Below are 18529 nucleotides of genomic sequence, written 5' to 3'. Positions count from 1 at the left end.
GATGCTGTTGCGATTGTCCTAGAAATAAAGGCAGTCAGAGTGAGCTTTCATGTACAAATCAGATCCTATCACCTTTTTGCTTACAATTGTCTTTTCTCCATGCTCCCTACCCTGTACTCAGGCAGTCTTCATCCCAAAACCCTGTTAGGCTTTGTTTGTTTGCTTTCAGACAGCTCTCATTTGCATATTAAATCATTTTGTTTGCATGCTCATTGTCTGTCTCCAGTGATAAAGCTAGAGCGCCTTTAGAGGAAGGGATCTGTGTCTTACTAATCATCGTATTTGGAGGCTGAGCACAGTGTATGCGACATAGCAAGTTCCTACAACAAGTGATGGCCGAGGGTTTGACCTGGAGAAGCTGTAATGAGCACAGGGAGAAGATGACCTTTAAAGGCAGAAAACAGATGCTTTCTTTCCAGACTTACTGTGCGCTTATGGGTGGCTGGCAGCTGATCTACTGTGAAGGGAGGATGAGTTTATGCTCCTCACTGATCAGATTTGCTCTCCACATCCAAAAATATTCATGCGGTACCCTGTTTACCCTCTTGCCTTCTCCTCTATGTTTCCACACATTATCAGTCTGTGGCATGGAAACTTCCAGACATGCTCCACTTTATGCTTCTGTGTTCTGGTCTCACCTCTGCCACTGCCCATTGGTGGGACAGATACAATACTTTTCTAGAGGCTTCAGTTTGCAGAGCTCTAAAATAAGAGGGATGCAGGGATCTAGAAGATGCCTTCTAACTTAAATGCTATGGGTCTCTATTTTATAGAGCTAGGATAAGAACTCTTCTCTGTTTTTAGTTTTTTAAATTATCCACTAGTTTTCATAGAATAATATTTTTTTTGTTTCTTTGTTTTCTGTTTCAATTTCTAGACACAACTATTTTTACTGACTTCTAATCAGAGCAGATATGTAGCATTGCATTCTACTCTTATCCTGGAGCATTATTTGTTATTCGCCTTTCATGTTGACACAAAGTCTTCCCATTTATCATTTTAAAGGCTACATAATTTTCCATGGAGTTTATATGTCATAAAATATTTAACCATCCCCAAATTGTTGGGAATTTGGCTTCTTTCCAGGTGTTGCTCTTTTAAAGAGCTTTGAACATACAGAGTTTTTTTTAAAAAAGAGTTATTTTCCTTAGGGTAAATCCTAAAGAATGGGATTACTAGATGAATTTTATGGCTTTTGAAAAGTATTGCCAAATGGCTCTCCAAAAGGATTGTTTCAATTTGTGTTCCATGCACAAGTATGCCAGTTTCACAGAAACCTTGCCAGCATCTTTTTAAAAATCAATTTCCTTTATTTTTTTCAAGTTAAACTTGTGCGAACCAGGGCTGCCTGACTGTTGTTGTTTTGGGATTATCATTAGTCAGGCTGAAGTTATAATGCAGGGTTTGGCAAATAGAAGCACCCAATAATCAGGATTGTTATTACATGAAGAGGGGCTTAAGAGGGACAAATGTACGTGTCCTGCCCTTGAGCTCATTTCATTGTCTCCAGTTCAGCTTTGTGCAAATATTTACTCCTTACCTCCAATGCCTACTCTCAAAAAGGTGCCATCAATCCTCCATTCCAAGATGACCAAATTTCCTTAGACTTAAAAGTCACAAGCCGAGTTTTCTTCCTTGTGGATACTGTTTTCTTACCAATACGTCCACCAAAAGGGTCCTTACCAGTGATGGGCATTCACTTCCCTTTCCAAAGCTGTTAGGTTCATCTGAAGTTTCCTTCTGTAGAGTTCTTTCCTCTTCTTGGTTCATTATCCCAGATACTGTTCAGCTACTGAAAGATTACGATCATACCCTGGTGAATATTTTCTTCCCCACGTTGGATTTTTTTTAAACCATCCTTTATCCTATTCATGTTTTCATGTCATCAAAGTCCTGGTTCTACTTTTATTTTTTGTACCAGGAATCGAGCTAATGACCTTGCACTTGCCAGGCAGAGGCTTATGCCACTGAGCTAAATTCCAAGCCCCTGAGTTCTATTTCGTGTCTTCTCCTTGAATCAGGCTTATTCAGTTATTAAAATCTGCTGAGTGTCATTCAGTTGATAATCAAATGCATTCAAGTGATATCAAATAAGTCTAGTCCCTGTTGTCCATAGGCTCAGGGTCCAATGAGTCAGAGATGAGTACAAACTTCTAAGGTTTTGGTTTGAGAAATTTTCTAAGAAATAGGCTATTTCATAGGTCAGGGGATGAGTCCTTCAGGCAAATCTGGTGGTCTCATTTCATTAATCAACTCTACCTATTCTTCACTGGTAAAGTGATGACTATCTTCCTAAGTAGAAGCCACCATATTCCATATGACAGAAATGTCTAGCAGAGCAGAGTGAATTTTTGAGTCCTAAGCAAGGAAAAAATTCTAAGATTTGTAGGTGATGACAATCACTACAGCTAATCCAGGGTTGTGGCTAAAATGAAAACCAAGACTTCCTAGATTTCTGCCAAGATATCTAGTAGTCAGTGAACTGGTGGAAGCCTAAGGAAAACCAGTTTCCTAGATAGGAAGAAAGGAAGCTTAAGATTAGCTAGAAGGAAATGAATGGAGAAAATTCAGGACTTACTCTGCTGTTGTTTGGTGACCTGGATTACATCACTTAACTTCTCTAGAATTTAGTGTACTCATGTGTAGGAAAAGGACAGGACTTTGTATTTTTTTTACAATGTAGCATCCAACCTTTCTAAACGATGAGCCATGTGACGATGAGAAATCTGAACTAGTCCTTCTTGACTTTCAAAACTTCCTTCACCCAACCAGGAAAAGACAGAAAAGAAGGTGATCTCATTGGTCACTGTGTAGATGCTGAAGAGTCCATTGGGATTCTGAGTTTTCTGTAGTCACAATGATCATCATGCCCAGTTGATGCTAAAATCTGTTGCTGGCAGGATCTGTACTCAGCTTACTGCGTCTGGTGCTGTAGCTGCTGCCTCTTACTTCCTCTCATTAAGGCAAACCACCACTTATTTTGTTTTGTTTTCCCCACATGTTTTGAGTTTGCTGCTTCCCAGCTCTTGTTATTAGAAGAGACATAATTAATAACTCCTGGCACTTGGAGCAGCCAGATTGGACAATCTGCCTTCTGCTTTCTCGAACTGTCTTCTGAGCAATCTGAAAGCCAGAATTTATAGCTTGGACTCAATACAATGGATTGTTTTGTAATCCCAAGAAAGAATCAGGAACTAACCACATTGCCAACTTGAAAAACATAACATTCTCTTTGTAGTTCCCAGTAGAAGTTTTACCCAAACTCTTCAGTTAAGAACTAAAAGCAGTGCATAGTCTTTCAGGTCTTTCTTAAACTTCTGTTGAGAACAGGATCATGAGGCTTCTTAAAAATTTGGTTGCCATTCTAGAATTTTTCATTCCGGATCATCAGAAATTAACTCCCAAATTCCAACCCACTCAACGTCTGTGGTAGCCTAGATCCATTTTCTTGAAATTAAAACAAAGATCTGTCATTCTCAGAAAAGCTTTAGGAATCTTATGAACCTGTTTTATTTTTACCTCATACCATCCCGATTCCTTGGTCTTTTTCATTTCAGGTCTCCTATAACCCAAACATTAGGTACCACTAAACCTGTAATTTAGACTCATTAATTTGATCATACTCGTTTAATGATAGGATCTAAGTTGAACAAAGGTGATTATTTAATATTATTTACTGTGCTACTACTTTTTGTTTTGTGTTTTAAGGGACACAAATTTGAATAAAATAAGATCTGTGCTGAAATATCTTATAGTCTATAAACAGAAGTAAATTAGTAATTATAATATAGGATTTAGTCATATCAATTTAGAACAGTAGTATAAACTAGTGGTTCCAGGACCTGCCTGAACATTGAATCCCAAGATATAAGTAAACAGTGAAATAAAAGATAGCTAATAGGAAGTGGGAAGAAAAACTTTAAGTGGAAAGGGAATCAAGATGGAGGGAAAGAATAGGAGGAAGGAGGGGAAGAGAATGAAAAAGGAATTAATTGAGATGTGTTATGCACATGTACCAGTTTCCCACAAGGAACATAATCATTATGGGCTGCAAATATGTACTAATAAAAAATATTTGAACAAAGAAAATGTTGATGGTCATATCCTATCCACAGAAATTCTGATTTAGCTGGTTTGCAACATCCTGGGCTTTCCAATTTTAGAGGATTGGCACATGATTTTAATGTGTGGACCCCTTTGGGGACTATTGGTACAAGGACTGAGAGACACAAGAAAGGAATAAAACATTTTAATAGGGAAATTGCAAAAAATTGCATGGTGATGGCTAGTATTCAAGTCTGATAGTGATTCAGGTTAGCAATGAGGATTAAATTCTTAGCTATAAGCTTATATGGCCTGGAACCGGAGCCTCATCTAGGTGTCTTAGTGACTGTATCCTTGCGTGGGCTCCTCACCACCGCGTCTGAGGAACAGCCATTGAATAAGGCCAGAGAGTCTGGAGGAACAAAGGGCAGGGAGAAGTCAATGGAGAAAAGGAGGACAGAGGTTTTCCTGCAAAGTGAAGGTGGGGCTATGCGAGAGAATTGGCTTTGAGGACACAGAAAGGTAGAAGTAGGTGCTCTCTAGAGGAAAGGTGTTCCCCATACCAAAAACAGCACGGAAAGTGCTCCTCTTCTCCATCCAACTTTCTCACCCAAATGCAAAGCTGAGTTCCTCCTATGAACTAGAATACAAACTAAGAAGCCATGCTCAAAGAGCCAGATCTGAGTCCTGTTCTATCAACCAATTCTCTTGCCAAGTGTGTGTGAGCCTCTTTATCAGCTGATTAGTATGTGTAGCGTTACACCGGACCTTACACTGTCTCAATGAGAACAAAGGAAACTGAGGAAGAACTGCATATCAAGTGTATAATGAAAAGTCAACAGAATTAAGAATTGAGTATCAAAAAGACAATGCAGAGAAGAAAATACCTGTATCTGAATAAACCCTGATCGGCCCAAATTAGCATTAATTGCTCTTAATGGCTCCATTTAAGATTTGCTTAAGGAGCAGTTATTACCTGACAGGACTCAGAGAAATAAACCTACATTTCCAAATGAAAAACTAGTTTTGTTAGATCCTACTGAACAATTTCAATAAGAATGCCGTGTGAATTACAAATACTTAGAGGACAAAACTGTAGTTACTTTGCAGAAAAGAATCCAGTTATGAATGTGGGGGCTAGGAAAAGCTTGGGGTTCATCTTGTCTAATCTTCTGTATGTACAGATAAGCACTGGGGGCCTCAGAGTGGTGGCATGGGTTTCTTCAAGTTCATACAGTGAAATAAATGCTAAAGAAGGAAGGGAAATTAAGTCCTTTGTCTCTAAGTCTCATCTCCCATAAGAAGAAAAGAAATTTGGCTTTGGTTTTTCCATCAGGAAGAGCTGGATTTCTCTGCAGGGACAGGTTATCTTTCAATTGCTAAACCTAACCATACACTTGTGATGTAGCCACAGAAATTTGTGTTCTGTAAATCAGTCTCGTTTTCTAGTGTGTTTTACTGTCTCAAACTTTCTCTTGCCTCATTTTCTTTTTTGAACTGATCTCACTTTGACATATTAGAAGCATGAATACAAACTGCATTAAAGTCCTTATGTAACAAAGTAGGGTAAACAGGCACGAGCAGCCCTATCCTTCTTATCCTTTGCCCTCACCATGGAATACAAAGTACACTTACTGTACGTACTCTACAGCTTATAAGCACATGTTTATTGAGTATTTTAATGTCTCCATAAGGCATGCACTACTGTTATGATCATTTTACAAAAGAGGAAAGAGTATCATAGAAATGAAGAAACTGCTTGAATCTCATGAGTGGAAGGGAAGAGGCTAAGGCCAGGACCAGCTGACCCCAGAGTTCAGGTTTCTCTACAGACACTGACTAGATAGTTGTTGGTCTGGGATGGAAAAGCTGTTCCAGGGCAGTGAATGACCTGACTGCACTGCTGTCCCATAATCCCCTGCTGTTTCTTCTTCAGAAATGACTAATTATTTCACTCAGAGAGGCTTCAAATATTACTCCAAACAACTGGCTTCCAAAGAATTGGCCATTTTCCCTGGTTTTATTGTTGAAGGGAAGAAACTCAACCAGTTATTTTTCCTTTTTGCTCTATTACTTTGCAAGAACAAAAATAATCATACTAAGATGCCAAAAATAAATTTTTTAATGTGCAAATCTGGAGAAAGACAACTCTTCTCTGAGAGAACCTAAAATTTTTTTTAAAAATACACTCCTGCTCTTTGCATGAAATGGCAGTGACCATGACTCAAATGAAGCTGCTAACAGGACATCAATAAGAATGTAAGGGTGTGAATATGGGATTGCAAAGCAAGTTCACAAAGTTGTTGAAATTAGGACACTTCATGAACCAAAGTGTGCAGTGCTCTGTCCCTGGAATTCATGCTAACTCTCTGAAGACAGGCCTTCTGTTCATTGTTTCTTCTTGGATCAGTAGATCGGACAACTCTCCCCATGTCAGCGCATAGGTAGATGCCACCAGAGAATAAAAGGAATGCCCTTAGCAAGTTCCAGTGTAGTTGGAGAATCTGATGTTGGTTACAATAAACCAAGCTTATGGCCAAGAAGCTATTGGAGTTAACAGTCCTAGTCGGGCAAACTTTGGGGCTGAGCTGGTGACACTGTGAATCTCAAGCACTGTGAAGTCTTACAGTGATGAAGTTTGTGGTAACCTCAGGGCTACAAGTGCAAATGTGATTGTAGAGAAAAGGGTTGCAGGGAGAGGAAGAGACTGGCACTACAGGTAATTCATGGTGCTAGTCATGGGTATTTGTTAAGTGTCACATTATGATCTGTGTAGCTTACACATTCAAATCCTTACATAAGCTGTACCAATGTTATAAGGTACGTATTGTCCCATTTGCAGATAAAGAAACTCTGGCACAGAGTTGAAGATTGCTTGCCTGCAATTGCGTAGGTGAGATTTGAACATGAGAACATCTGAGTACAGTGTCCACCCCCTTGCCATTAATGACGGATCTGGCATTATCATCCATGTGCACTTGCACTTCAGTATAACGCTTCTTTTAGCACAGAAAACCTCTGGGTCATTCAAAGACTGGTTTGGTACATATTTTTCTAAGGGTTGACTATGAGTAGATCTGGGGATATAAAAACTGCATAAGTGTGAGTTATTCACCACCTGGATCTCAAACCATACTGGATGAGTGACACCTGGAAATGAGAATCACAGTACAATGTGGTAAGTTCTATAGGAAAGGAGAATCAGAGGTGAGAGGTGAGTAAATAGTTCTGCTTGGAGGGAATAAGGGACAACCTCACAGGGAGGGTACAATATAAGTTCTCCAATTAAACTTCTCAGAACACATCCCAGAACAGAGAACAACATGTTCAAAGGGCCCCAAAGGTGGAAGATATGTATAGGAAGTTCAGAGTCGTTGTATGTGTTTGATGAGGATGGAGATGAATGCTGAGACCAGATTCTGAAGAGTGACAAAGTCTTGTATCTCAGTTCTATGGGCAGTAGGTCATCAGCAGGGATGCATAAGAATCGGGGAACCAACCAAGAACCCCGATTGCTCCTGTTAAGTATACAACGAGAGGATAAAATAAGAAACAGAGACAAATTTAATAATACATGATGGGTGACTGGAAAGTCAATGTCTCTAGCTGGGCCAAGAGAGACAGCATCCAAGACCGCCACTATTTATTAGGCATACACAGTGATAGGCAGGGCTAGAGAAAGATTCAAACCTCATGGAAGACTCTGAGGCCTATGATCCAGTGGCCAAGTGTAAGCTTGGGATGACTTGAGAGGGTGGAGATGTTCTTATACTAAGAAAGATCTTGCCCTGGAGTGTTTTTTTTTTTTTTTTTAAATTCAGTGGCTTTAGTTTTAGTCTTAGTGGGTGGCAGAAGATGGCCCATCCCTAAAGAGTTAATTGGAAACCTCAAATGGATGATACCAATAACCTCAAGCCTCCATTTTGTCCCTTAGGGAAGTATGAAAGATTAACCATTGTGAACTTGTAGTGCCCAGCACCCAAGCAAGATGCAAGATGGTGTCTTGGGTGGATTTGCTTCCTGGCAGGATAACCTGGGGACACATGGAAGGCAGAGAGCGGGGTTTTCTGTAGTTTTATTGAAAACGAATGAGGGCTAGGTCATGACATTGTGGATGGACAGGTATGGTGGCTGAGATAGATATTTGCGTCTGGAGTTAAATTCTTAGGGCTTCATGACCGGCATGTGGAAGGGGGCAGAAAGGAAGTATCTGTAGAGAACCATGATTTCTAGTTTTATAGCTGGAGTTGATGTAAATGCCATTAGCTAGGGCTGAACACAATACACAGAGCAGATTTAGTGACATTATGGTAGGAAGGGTGGAAAAATACATCATATTTTGAGCATGCTGTTTTAAGATTCTACAGAAAACATCCCATTGGAGATAGGAGCAGGCGCTGGGGAGACAAATGTAAGAGCCACAGACATAGATTCGGGGGCATCAGGATGTGGATAGAACTTAAGGCCCTAGGACCAAATGAGAATCTCCCAGGCAGCTCTGGGGCAGGGAACAGACAATACTCCAAGTGGAGTCCTGAAGAATCCATCATTAAAGTGTGGACATCTGAGAAGGGACAGTGGGAACACAGAAAAGATTTTTAAGATGTTAAATATTTCATTTTTACTGCAAGTATTATCATGTGGTTGCGAGGATGAAGACTACAAAAAAGATTACTTGATTTGGAAATGAGGAAGTCACCAAGGCACTCCAAAGAGGATTTTCATTGGTGTGTGTGGCCATGTGTTTGGGGCATTAGAAACCAGATTCTGGGGGGCTGGAGAGAGTTGAGAAATTAGAGCAGCAAAATGGTGATGCATATTTCATAAATTAAGCTGTGAAGAAGAGAAAGATTTATCAATTACAGGATGAAAAGTGTGTTTAACAGCAGACACTGAAAGGTTGAAAGAAAGTTTTTCAGGAAACAGGAGCGAATGGGAATTCAAGAGTCAGTGAGATTTTGTGGGGCTCAGTTGTGTGTGCCTGTAATGCCAGGACTCTGGAAGCTGAGGAAGAAGGATCACTGTGAGTTCAAAGTCAGCCTGGGCTACAGTGAGTTCAAGATTGGCCTGAACTACATAACGAGACTCTCTCTCAAAGGAGAGAGAGAGAGAGAGAGAGAGAGAGAGAGAGAGAGAGAGAGAGAAAGAGAGAGAATACAATGGTGAAGCAAGTCCTTGAGGAAGGCTGTGCACCAACCATGTTGAGCAGAGTTGCCTCAACCTTTGGCCCAGGAGGGAAGAGCAAGGGAGGAGCTTCATAATGTTTCTGGAAGGGAAGACACAGAAAAGAAACTTAGTGCTCATTACAGTTTGATTGCTTGTATTCCCACAAATACCACACTGAGCCTTATTCACCTGTGTGGAGTTTGGAGGTGAGGCCTTTGGAAGGGCCCAAGGGTAGAGCCTTTGTGCAGGTGATGAATCTCTGATAAAAGAGACCTCGGTGAGCTCCCTAGCACTCTTTCCACCAAGTAAGAACACACTGACTAGTTTGAAATCTGCAGCCAGGAACCCAACCATTCTGGCACCTTGATTGTAGACCTCTAACCTCCAGAACTGGTACAGATAGATTTTTTTCATGATAAGCTCATCAGTCTGTGATGTTGTCTTATAACATCCTGAACCAAGGCAGTGACCTTCTATGTGCCTCCCATGGCTTATAGATGGGGCAGTGAAGATCCTGAGAACTTTAGTAATTTGTTTTACTCTGTGATGCAAGTGAATAGTAAGACCAGGGCTGGGAATCAAGCCTCCTCACTCACATTCCTGCGCACTTTTGGTTCTCCAGGTGTGTCTCATAACCTCATGATCTGAGGTGGGTCCTGAGAGAATCGAAGATGGATGAAGATATATGTCGGGGTCGCTCCCGGCCGGCAGGAAAGACACACAACAAAGTCTGGCGGTGTGCAACCTTGCCTTTATTTGTCTCCGCGTGGGCCCCGCGAGGCCTCCTCTCTGCCACCAGCCCTTTCTCGCCGGTGGACTTTCTCTATCTCTCTCTGTGCTTCCTGTCTCGTGGCGGGAGAGGCATTCACTTTTATAGGGTGACAGTGGCCAATCAGTTCAAAGCGTGCGATGCGGGCTGATTGGCTAACATCAGTTGTTGCTAGGCAGACTATCTTACAGAGCGGGTTGTTTAAGTCGCCAGCGCAATCAGGGGGCAGGAAGCAGGCGCCAACTTGACTCACTCGATGGGAGGGGTAATCTAGCTCAGGCTCCGCTCCCACCCACAGGCCCTACGTCCGCCAAGTAAGGCGACCGGTGTCGGCGGCTCCCAACAGATATACAGTAAAATTACTTCCTCACAACCAAGCACGTGTCTCCTGGAAAGAAGAGCCATGGTGCCTTCCCCTGCCTGTCACATGGGTTTGAATCGTTTCACACTCTGAACATCTCAAGTACCTGGGCCTGCACTCTGCACGAGGAACCATGTGAACAAAAACTCCAGAGCCCTCGTGTCTCTTCCAGCCTCAGCTCCGAACGTCTTCTCTGTGCTAGTTCTGTCCACAGCTTTCTCACTTGTTCCTTACACCTGTATCTTTCGGCTCCCAGCAGATTTCCCCCAGTTTCTGCCTAGTTTCCTCTTAAGCAAAGATTCCTGTCACTCATCCTCTGGAGACCATGCTGAGGAAGAATCTTCAGGTCCTTCACAGACTCAGGCAGGCAGGGATGTCTTCAGAGACATTAAATTATGTATACTCTGGGTTTCTCACACAAGAAAAACCATGTGATACTTCAGCTTGTGAGCCTGATTTATTTTACTTCACAGTATGGTCCCCTATCTTTAACTATGTCATCTTAACTTCCTTGTGCAAGGCTTGGACAAATAGGTTATTGCTTATTAACTTTGTATCCTCTATGAATTTCACTCATTTCCAATAGTTTTCTAAAATTATAAATCCAGTAACTATTTATTGAGCTCATAGACCCTGGCAAGCGATAGCGCAATGAATCAGACGGAGTCTCTGTCTTCAAGGGGTTTCTGTCTAATATTAGGCAGCTAAACAGCACATTAAACAGAAAGTGTGAAAGTGCTTAGTGGGGTGCCTATCTTAATGAGTAAGAAATTATTTTCATTTTTAAAGTGATACACATAAATAACTGGAGGAAGAGAGAAGGATGGCTCTGATAACGAAGAGATCACTAGATTCCGATAGAGGCCGGAGGGAAAGCTTTTGGAAGAGACACAAACACAAAGCACAGAGTAGGATTGGAGGGCACCGAGGTAGGAGCTGTTGGGGTGGGGGACATTGCAGATAGGGAGAACTTGATTGATAAGCAGCTGTCTACAGGTGAAACCAATGGTTAAGGGAGACCCCAGGCATTTTAGTACCTTTTACAGCAATGGGATACAAGAACTGAGATCTATGCCACATGCTGTAATTCCTAAGGCAGCCAATCAGAAGCAGGACTAATTCCCAAGAAGAAGGGCGAGAGGGCTTTGGGTTCCTTCGCCACCCCCATTCTGACTCATAGTGGGACTGAGCTGAGTTTTATTGCTTCATTTCCCTTGGTCAAACCAGGATGATTTGAATACACCTGCCTGACTTCTGTCACCCCTGCTGGGTGAAGGTGGCCGTTGCGAGGGACAGAGACCACTTCCTAATTAAGCTCCTGCGGCCAAGGCCCCACGTGAGGGCCCTTTGAGGTCTCACTCAAATGAGGTGGAGGCCGGCTGATTGCTCAGCCACACGTGGAAGACAGCCTGGCTATTCCCCTCAGTGGTCCTCTGGTTTGGTTTTGAAGTTGCAAATTTTAGAGGCTGGTGTTACTCTTTAAAAAGATGAGGGCCAGGAGGGGCGGCGATGAGGCATTCCACCTGTTGGAGGGCAGCCAGGCTGTGGTTGTGAGCATCTGCACGCTGCTCTCCCGCATCCAACTAGCTCCAGCCTACTCTCCCCCTTTGAAATGTCCAACAAATGGACTCAGAAAAGACAGGAGAGGAAGGAAGATAGCAATAAAAACTACACGATGTCACCACATCCCTGGAAGCCTCTGTGCTTTTCCACCTAAAGTGAACTTTGTCTGGGAACACTCATCCCAGCAAGCCAAGGCCACCTTGTTTATCTGGAAGGGCGCAAGGGCTTGGCTTATCCATTCAGGGGCTTCTCCCACCAGCCACACCTGATGACAGCCAACAAACCTAAACCGCAGAGCCCTGATGTGTGTTATTACAACATTGTCCCCAGAGGCTGCAAGATAGAGGGGCCAATCTTCCGAACAACAGTTAGAGAAACAGAATAAGAGGTGTTGACCTGTTGAATTCCCTTGGTCTCCAAGGCAGATGATGGTAATGATGACAATGATAAAGATGAAGGCAATAATGCCATCAATAATTTTCTGTTGCAACGAGTCATATCACTACAAATCGCTTTCACATTTATAAATTGTTTTCGCTAAAAAACACACTGAAGATTGCAGTCGTCTTTTGAGAATCCCCCCGCAAAGAGTAACTACCACATATAGCAAAGCCGACTTAGTGTAGAATCATTATCTAAAGCTGAACACAGTGGAACTTTTGGGATTTGCATTGTGGTCTTGCCCTTACCAGCTGGGTGACCTTGGAGAAACCACTGTACTCGGCTGAGCTTCAGCTCCTTAATATGTAAAAATGTGTTAATAATAACTGTCTCAGAGGGTTATTGTTGGGGTTTAAACGATTTCATGTAAATAAAAAGGACACGATAAACTCCAAAGCAATATGCAAATATTAATTACCATCTATACAAGAATGGACTATCCAAAAAAAAAAAAGAACAGACTATTTGCAAAAATAAATGTAAATTTCGTTGTGAGACGGTGTGTGTGATGTGCCTGAGAGAACACTTTACTTGGAATCAAAAGAAATGGGTTCTATTTTGGCTCCTGCATGTCAGGTGGCCGTGAAGAGCATGGCTTTCCAACAAGCAAACAACCATGCAAGTTAAACATTTGCCAGAAAAAAGAAAACAGCTGCCACTACCCTCCCATCAGCTTGTCATCTGTGATTGGCTGAATGGCTTTAAAGATGCCCCCCATCTTAATCCCTGAAACTGAGACTATATTATCCTACGTGATAAAGGAACTTTGCAGATGTGATTAAACTGAGGATCTTGAGGTGGGAGTTTATCCTGTATTACCCAAATGGGTCATATAATCATGGGAGTCTTTATAATGGCAAACAGGAAGAGTTATCCAACAATGGAAGCAGAGACGTCAGTAAGGTACTTAGAAGAAAGAGGAAGGATGATAGATCAAAGAATACAAGTACCTCTAGAAGTGCAGAAAGACAAAGAAAAGTTTCTCCCTAGAGCTTCCATAAGGAGATTTCTCTACTGACAACTTGACTTGGATGCCCAGAGAAACTTACTTTGGTTTCCAGAACCATAAGAAAATAAATTTGTATTGTTCTTATCCACAAAGTTGGTGTGCTTCATTACAAAAGCAACCACAAACTCATTCAACACTCTGTTGTGAGGTTTCCACCCCTCAAACATCTGGCCCCCATTTTCTCCCTCTTCACCTGTATGCCACTTCCAAATAAGCTGGTGGGCTGCCCCTCTTCTACTCGATCCCCTCCTGGGCAGGCCAGCATGGAGCTGAGCTTTCTGGTTCTGCATAGTTGGTGCATTACTAGGATTCACAGCTGATGAAGTGACACAGAAGTTTCACGCTTTGAATTGCCTGAAGCTTTTCCTGAAGCATTGAGCCTGAGAAAAAGCAACTTAATAAATGCAGTGATTATACCTCCTGGTCTCTCTATTTCCTTGTGTGTCATTTAGAGATAAAATTTTTTTCTCTGCCTATTTCATAGAGTGGAGACGTTAGAGAAATGATAGCAGCAAAAGCTTCTTGTCATCCATAAAATTTTGTCTACCTATGAACTCCTGTTTTTACTATCACTATCTTAATTATTTGAAAAAAGATGGAGATTCCCAACTTAACTTCTTCTGAACATAAGAAATGCCTTACGAAAAGTGACTGACCTTGACAATAGATAAGGGAAAGTATTTTTGCAAGGAGAATATCCAGTTGAGTAGAGGACTTTGGACATCCCAATTATCCATGAGCTGAAACTCTAGCGGAATATGGCTCCATGCTCTGAGCACATGAAGTGATTGTTACTGATACTGCCCATTTAAAACGGGTAGGTAGGGTTAATTTGACTTGTCTTTTTCTTTGTGAAACAAAAAATAGAAATGAGACATTGCTAATCCGTAGCAAGGTTATCTGAAACCAGGGGCTTTATAAATATCTTTTGGCCACAAGCCTGCTAAGAGCAGAGGGGCTGTGTGTAGCCATGCAAAATGGCAATTCTCACTAGTTCTAGGCTCTTCTCAAACATTTAAAGCAGAATTTACCTAAAACTCAACCTTTGCCCTCAGAATGGCTTGTGTAATAAGATCTCATTAATCTTTGTTCATTTGATTGATATCACACACAAAAATTTAAGTAATCATCTGGTGAATCTGCTTAGAGGAGCAGAGAATATTAGAATGCAAGGAGAGGGAGTTGCTAGAAGGAAATAACACCTATCCATTACCTGGCTCAAGATTTACCAGTGCCTTCCCGTGCATAGGGTTTAAAACCTGCCACTACCCCATTTATTATGTGGCTGTTAGTCCCAGTTGTAGAGATGAGGAGGCTGGTGTCAGGAGCTTAGTTGACTGTTCAGAAGATCACAGTACAGGGTGATATAGATGGTTTTCCAGACTTCTAGATCACCCTCTCACAAAAGAGGGAAGGTGAGAGGAATTGATTGCCCTGGGGTTATGCATTTACTTGAAACCCCTGTGAGTTCTAAAATTCAAGCTTACTAAATGATTTCTTTTGACTCTTCTCTTTGAAAATAAAAGCTCTCAAACTTCTTGCAAGCCCAAGAGAACTAAGTAAGCCCCCAGGGTCTTCTTCTATATTTCCCAGTGTGGTATTTTGGTTCTGGGTATGTTGTAGCCAGGAGTTTTGATAGGAGGCTGACATCCATCCCTTCCTTGACTCTTTGCAAGGATTTGCTTTTTGAAGACCTATACCTCTGGGAAATAATAAGTAGAATATTTGCAAAACCTTTCCCTGTGCCCCATGAAAGGAGTAAAACAAGCATTGTCTTTGAAGACACAATGCTTGAAGTCACCTTCCTACAAGAGAGTGGCAAGTTTCTCGAAGCGCACAGGATATGGAAAGATTGCCATTTTTGAAATGCAGCTGGCCACAGGAAGGGAAGGCCACCATAGGCAGGGGGAGGTTAAGGGTCAAGAATCCTTGGGAAGAGAGATCAGTTATTGATGATAAAGTGCCGCCTCACATGGACAGACTAGTCCCTTTGTGAAAAGAGACAGAAAAAATATTGACAACACCTTATCTTTTGACAAAGGAGTGTCTTAAACTTGCAATGGGTTGGGAGCATAATATTGGAGAAGATTCTGCCGTCACATCTGGAAGATCTATTGGTTTGGTGAAAGGTAACAACACGGGCGCTTCCAGAAGCCAGCAGAAAGAGCTCTGTACACACTGTAGACTCTACTTCACAAACACAGCTCTTTGGAAAACTTTTAAAAACTTAGATTTCCTTTTTGTCTTTCTCTTCTTTCTTTTTCATTTTTGTCTTTTTTCTGTTTTGTTTTTTGAGATAAGGTCTCATCACATGGGCCTGGTTACCTCAAACTCATAATCCCCTCCACTCTGTCTCCTGAGTGCTGGGATGACAGATGTGTGCTCCTGGGCTTAGCTGGTAGGTTTCGATGTCCTCTAGCACTTAGTTATTTTGGACCATTTCTATGCTCCCTGCCTACTCCTCCACCCCAGCTTACTGGAAATTTGGTGGTTTAATTGTCTCAATAAGCCCATTTATAAGAAAAGAAAGGGGGTATATTAATCAATCTCTTGGGTTACTTCTTATTTTACATGTTTTTATTTTTGCTTGTCTTTGGGAAGCATTTATTGTCCATCAGGTATCATGCTATCTCCTGGTGCCAATAAGCATTCAGAGAGTACCTTGTCCTCACCAGACAAGGGGCCACTTAATGACAGCAAGTGATTGGACAGGCTGGGAGCCAAGTATGCCTGAGAGGAGGACCCCATGCTGAGATTTCTAGATTGAAGAAACTTTGGCTGAAGCTTCAGCTAGAAGATGCCCTAATGAGACATAGTGTTTACTCCTGCTGTGTGTCTGATCAGCTTGAATCTTATTCCAGGTGTATGCTTATTATTCGAGAATTCCCCTTGAGTCACTAGTAAAATTGAGAAAAAATATGTACAAAGAATTTGGCATGTGGCTGGCATTCAGAACAGTATACTATTGTTATTAGGGCTTTTAAAAATATTATTGTTGTTGCTGTTATTATTGTTATTACAAGCATAAATATTATTTTGACATGAGGTCTCATTACACTGCAAAGGCCAGTCTCAGATGCATGGGCTCGAATACATGATTCTCCTGCCTCAACCCCATGAGTATCTGAGACTACTGGTAAGTGTCACAACCCCTGGCTTATAATTTAATATCAACGCTAACTATAGTATGAAAAACGATGTCTTGCTTACCAACCACTTTTGTCTAATTTTCATAAAATCCTGTGATTTAGGGCAATGTATTTACAGATTAGAATGCTAATATTTGGAGAGATCAAGTGACTTAGCAGGGCATCTTAGCTCATAAGTGGCGAAGTTGGGATTTGGAACCCCGTCACCACACCAAAGCTATCCCTTTTCATGCTATTATGCACTGTCTAAATTGCCAAGTTGAGCTTGTGCAAGCATTCCAGGTCTTGTCCTTCCATCTGGGCTGCGGGCTCTGCAGCTGCATGTGAGAAGACTGAATTGAATTATGTCTGAGGTCTCCTCCAGGTCCCAGTGTCTCTGATGAAAAGCGTATGTCCAGTCACAGATGCTGCGTATTGCAAAGCTCCCTGTGCAGCCGTGTGCCTGGTTATAGAGGGGCCTGGAACCTGGAGCTCTGCCCAAATTGCTGGCCTGGCTTGGCTCTCATCATTGCCTCTTACTGCCAAAGGGACAGAATTCTCCAGAGGTCCTGAGTGTCATCGGGCCAGCTGTTGATGGCCTTAAGTTAGCCTCTGACCTCAAACTTCTGATTATCTGAAGCTTATTCTTTAAATGGCTCAGGAATTGCTATCATGTCTCTTGGGAAACCCTTCTGTTTCTTACCCTCACTAAGTGCCTCTGATCACATGGGACAGGAGCTTGAGGACAGGCAAACTTGGTGCAATTTCTTCCTCTGGTGCTGCCTTTCTGTGTGACCCGGGCAAGTCAATCAAACACTGAGGATTACCCTGGGAAAAGCTATTCTGGTTTGAGGGTCTATGAAGCCATGTGACATTTTCTTGAGGGGAAAATGGAAGACTCAGATTTTTCATAACTTTAAGATAAAAGCAACATCAAATTTCTTGTAATAATTGGGAAATCATTCAGGATTGACCCACTTCATTTGCTTTTTGAGACAGCTTTTCTACTATATTGAAAAGGAAATAGATTAGTCAGGTGTGGTGGCTTGCGCCCATAGTCCCAGCTTCTTGAAAACTGAAACAGAGGAATTATGAGTTCAAGGTCAGTCTGGACAACATAGTGAGACTGATTCATAAATAAATTATTAAATGAACAAGCCTGGGATAGAACTCAGTGTTAGAGCAATAGCCTGGCATGCAGGGGGATCTGGATTCCGACCTTAGCATTGAAAGCAAAAACAAAAATAAAAGATGTAGGTGAAGAAAACACCCTTCATATCTGGCTTCAAGAAAAGTAATACCTAGATAAAATGTTTGTCTTAAAGCATGCCTTTTCCCCACTTCTGTCTTCTTCCCAATCTTTATATGGGATCTGAAGTAAGTGAAAATCCTACAGAAAGTCAGTCTGATATATTCTGGATAAAGTCCTTCTGCACCATGGCTGGTATAGCTTCTCCTGGTTTATGACACCTTCTCCAGGTCCTAAATGGTCATTTGGTTTCCTTTTGTGGAACCCTGGTCTCCTGGAGAAAGACAAGCAGTGTCAGCATTCCATACAAACAACAGAAACTGAGTGGCAAACCACCCCCGCTCCAAATTAAAGACTTTTTTAGTTTCATTTTAACGGGCCAAGGGAAGAAAAATCTCTGACTCATGTTCCACTTTCAGGGGCTGCTCAGACCCGGTGGACATGGCCTTCAGTCCCCAAGGGCGAAGAAAACTCAAGACCAGCAGCCTGAGGACAGCCATTGCGCAAGTCACCACCAGGGCACAGGGCAGTGTGGGAGGGATGATTCCAATCACATGGGGTAGGGGATAAAATGCTGGCCCGAGTTCTGGTCCCAGCTGAGCTACCAATTCACTTACACAAGACTAAGCCTCCACTTCCTCATCTGTCAAACTGGAAACCAAATGTATCAGATGTGAAAGGTACCTTTGGCATCGTCTATCATAACCCGTTTCTTTCTCTTTTTTTTAAATTTTATTTAAAAGAAAAAAGAGAAAAAACAAAACAAAACAAAGTGGTGTAAGGGTACAAGTAATACAGA

This window comes from Cavia porcellus, unplaced genomic scaffold (assembly GCF_034190915.1).
Source record: "Cavia porcellus strain 051 isolate PalLab524CR breed Dunkin Hartley unplaced genomic scaffold, mCavPor4.1 scaffold_14, whole genome shotgun sequence".
Classification (NCBI taxonomy): domain Eukaryota; kingdom Metazoa; phylum Chordata; class Mammalia; order Rodentia; family Caviidae; genus Cavia; species Cavia porcellus.
Note: the sequence above shows the minus strand (reverse complement) of the source record.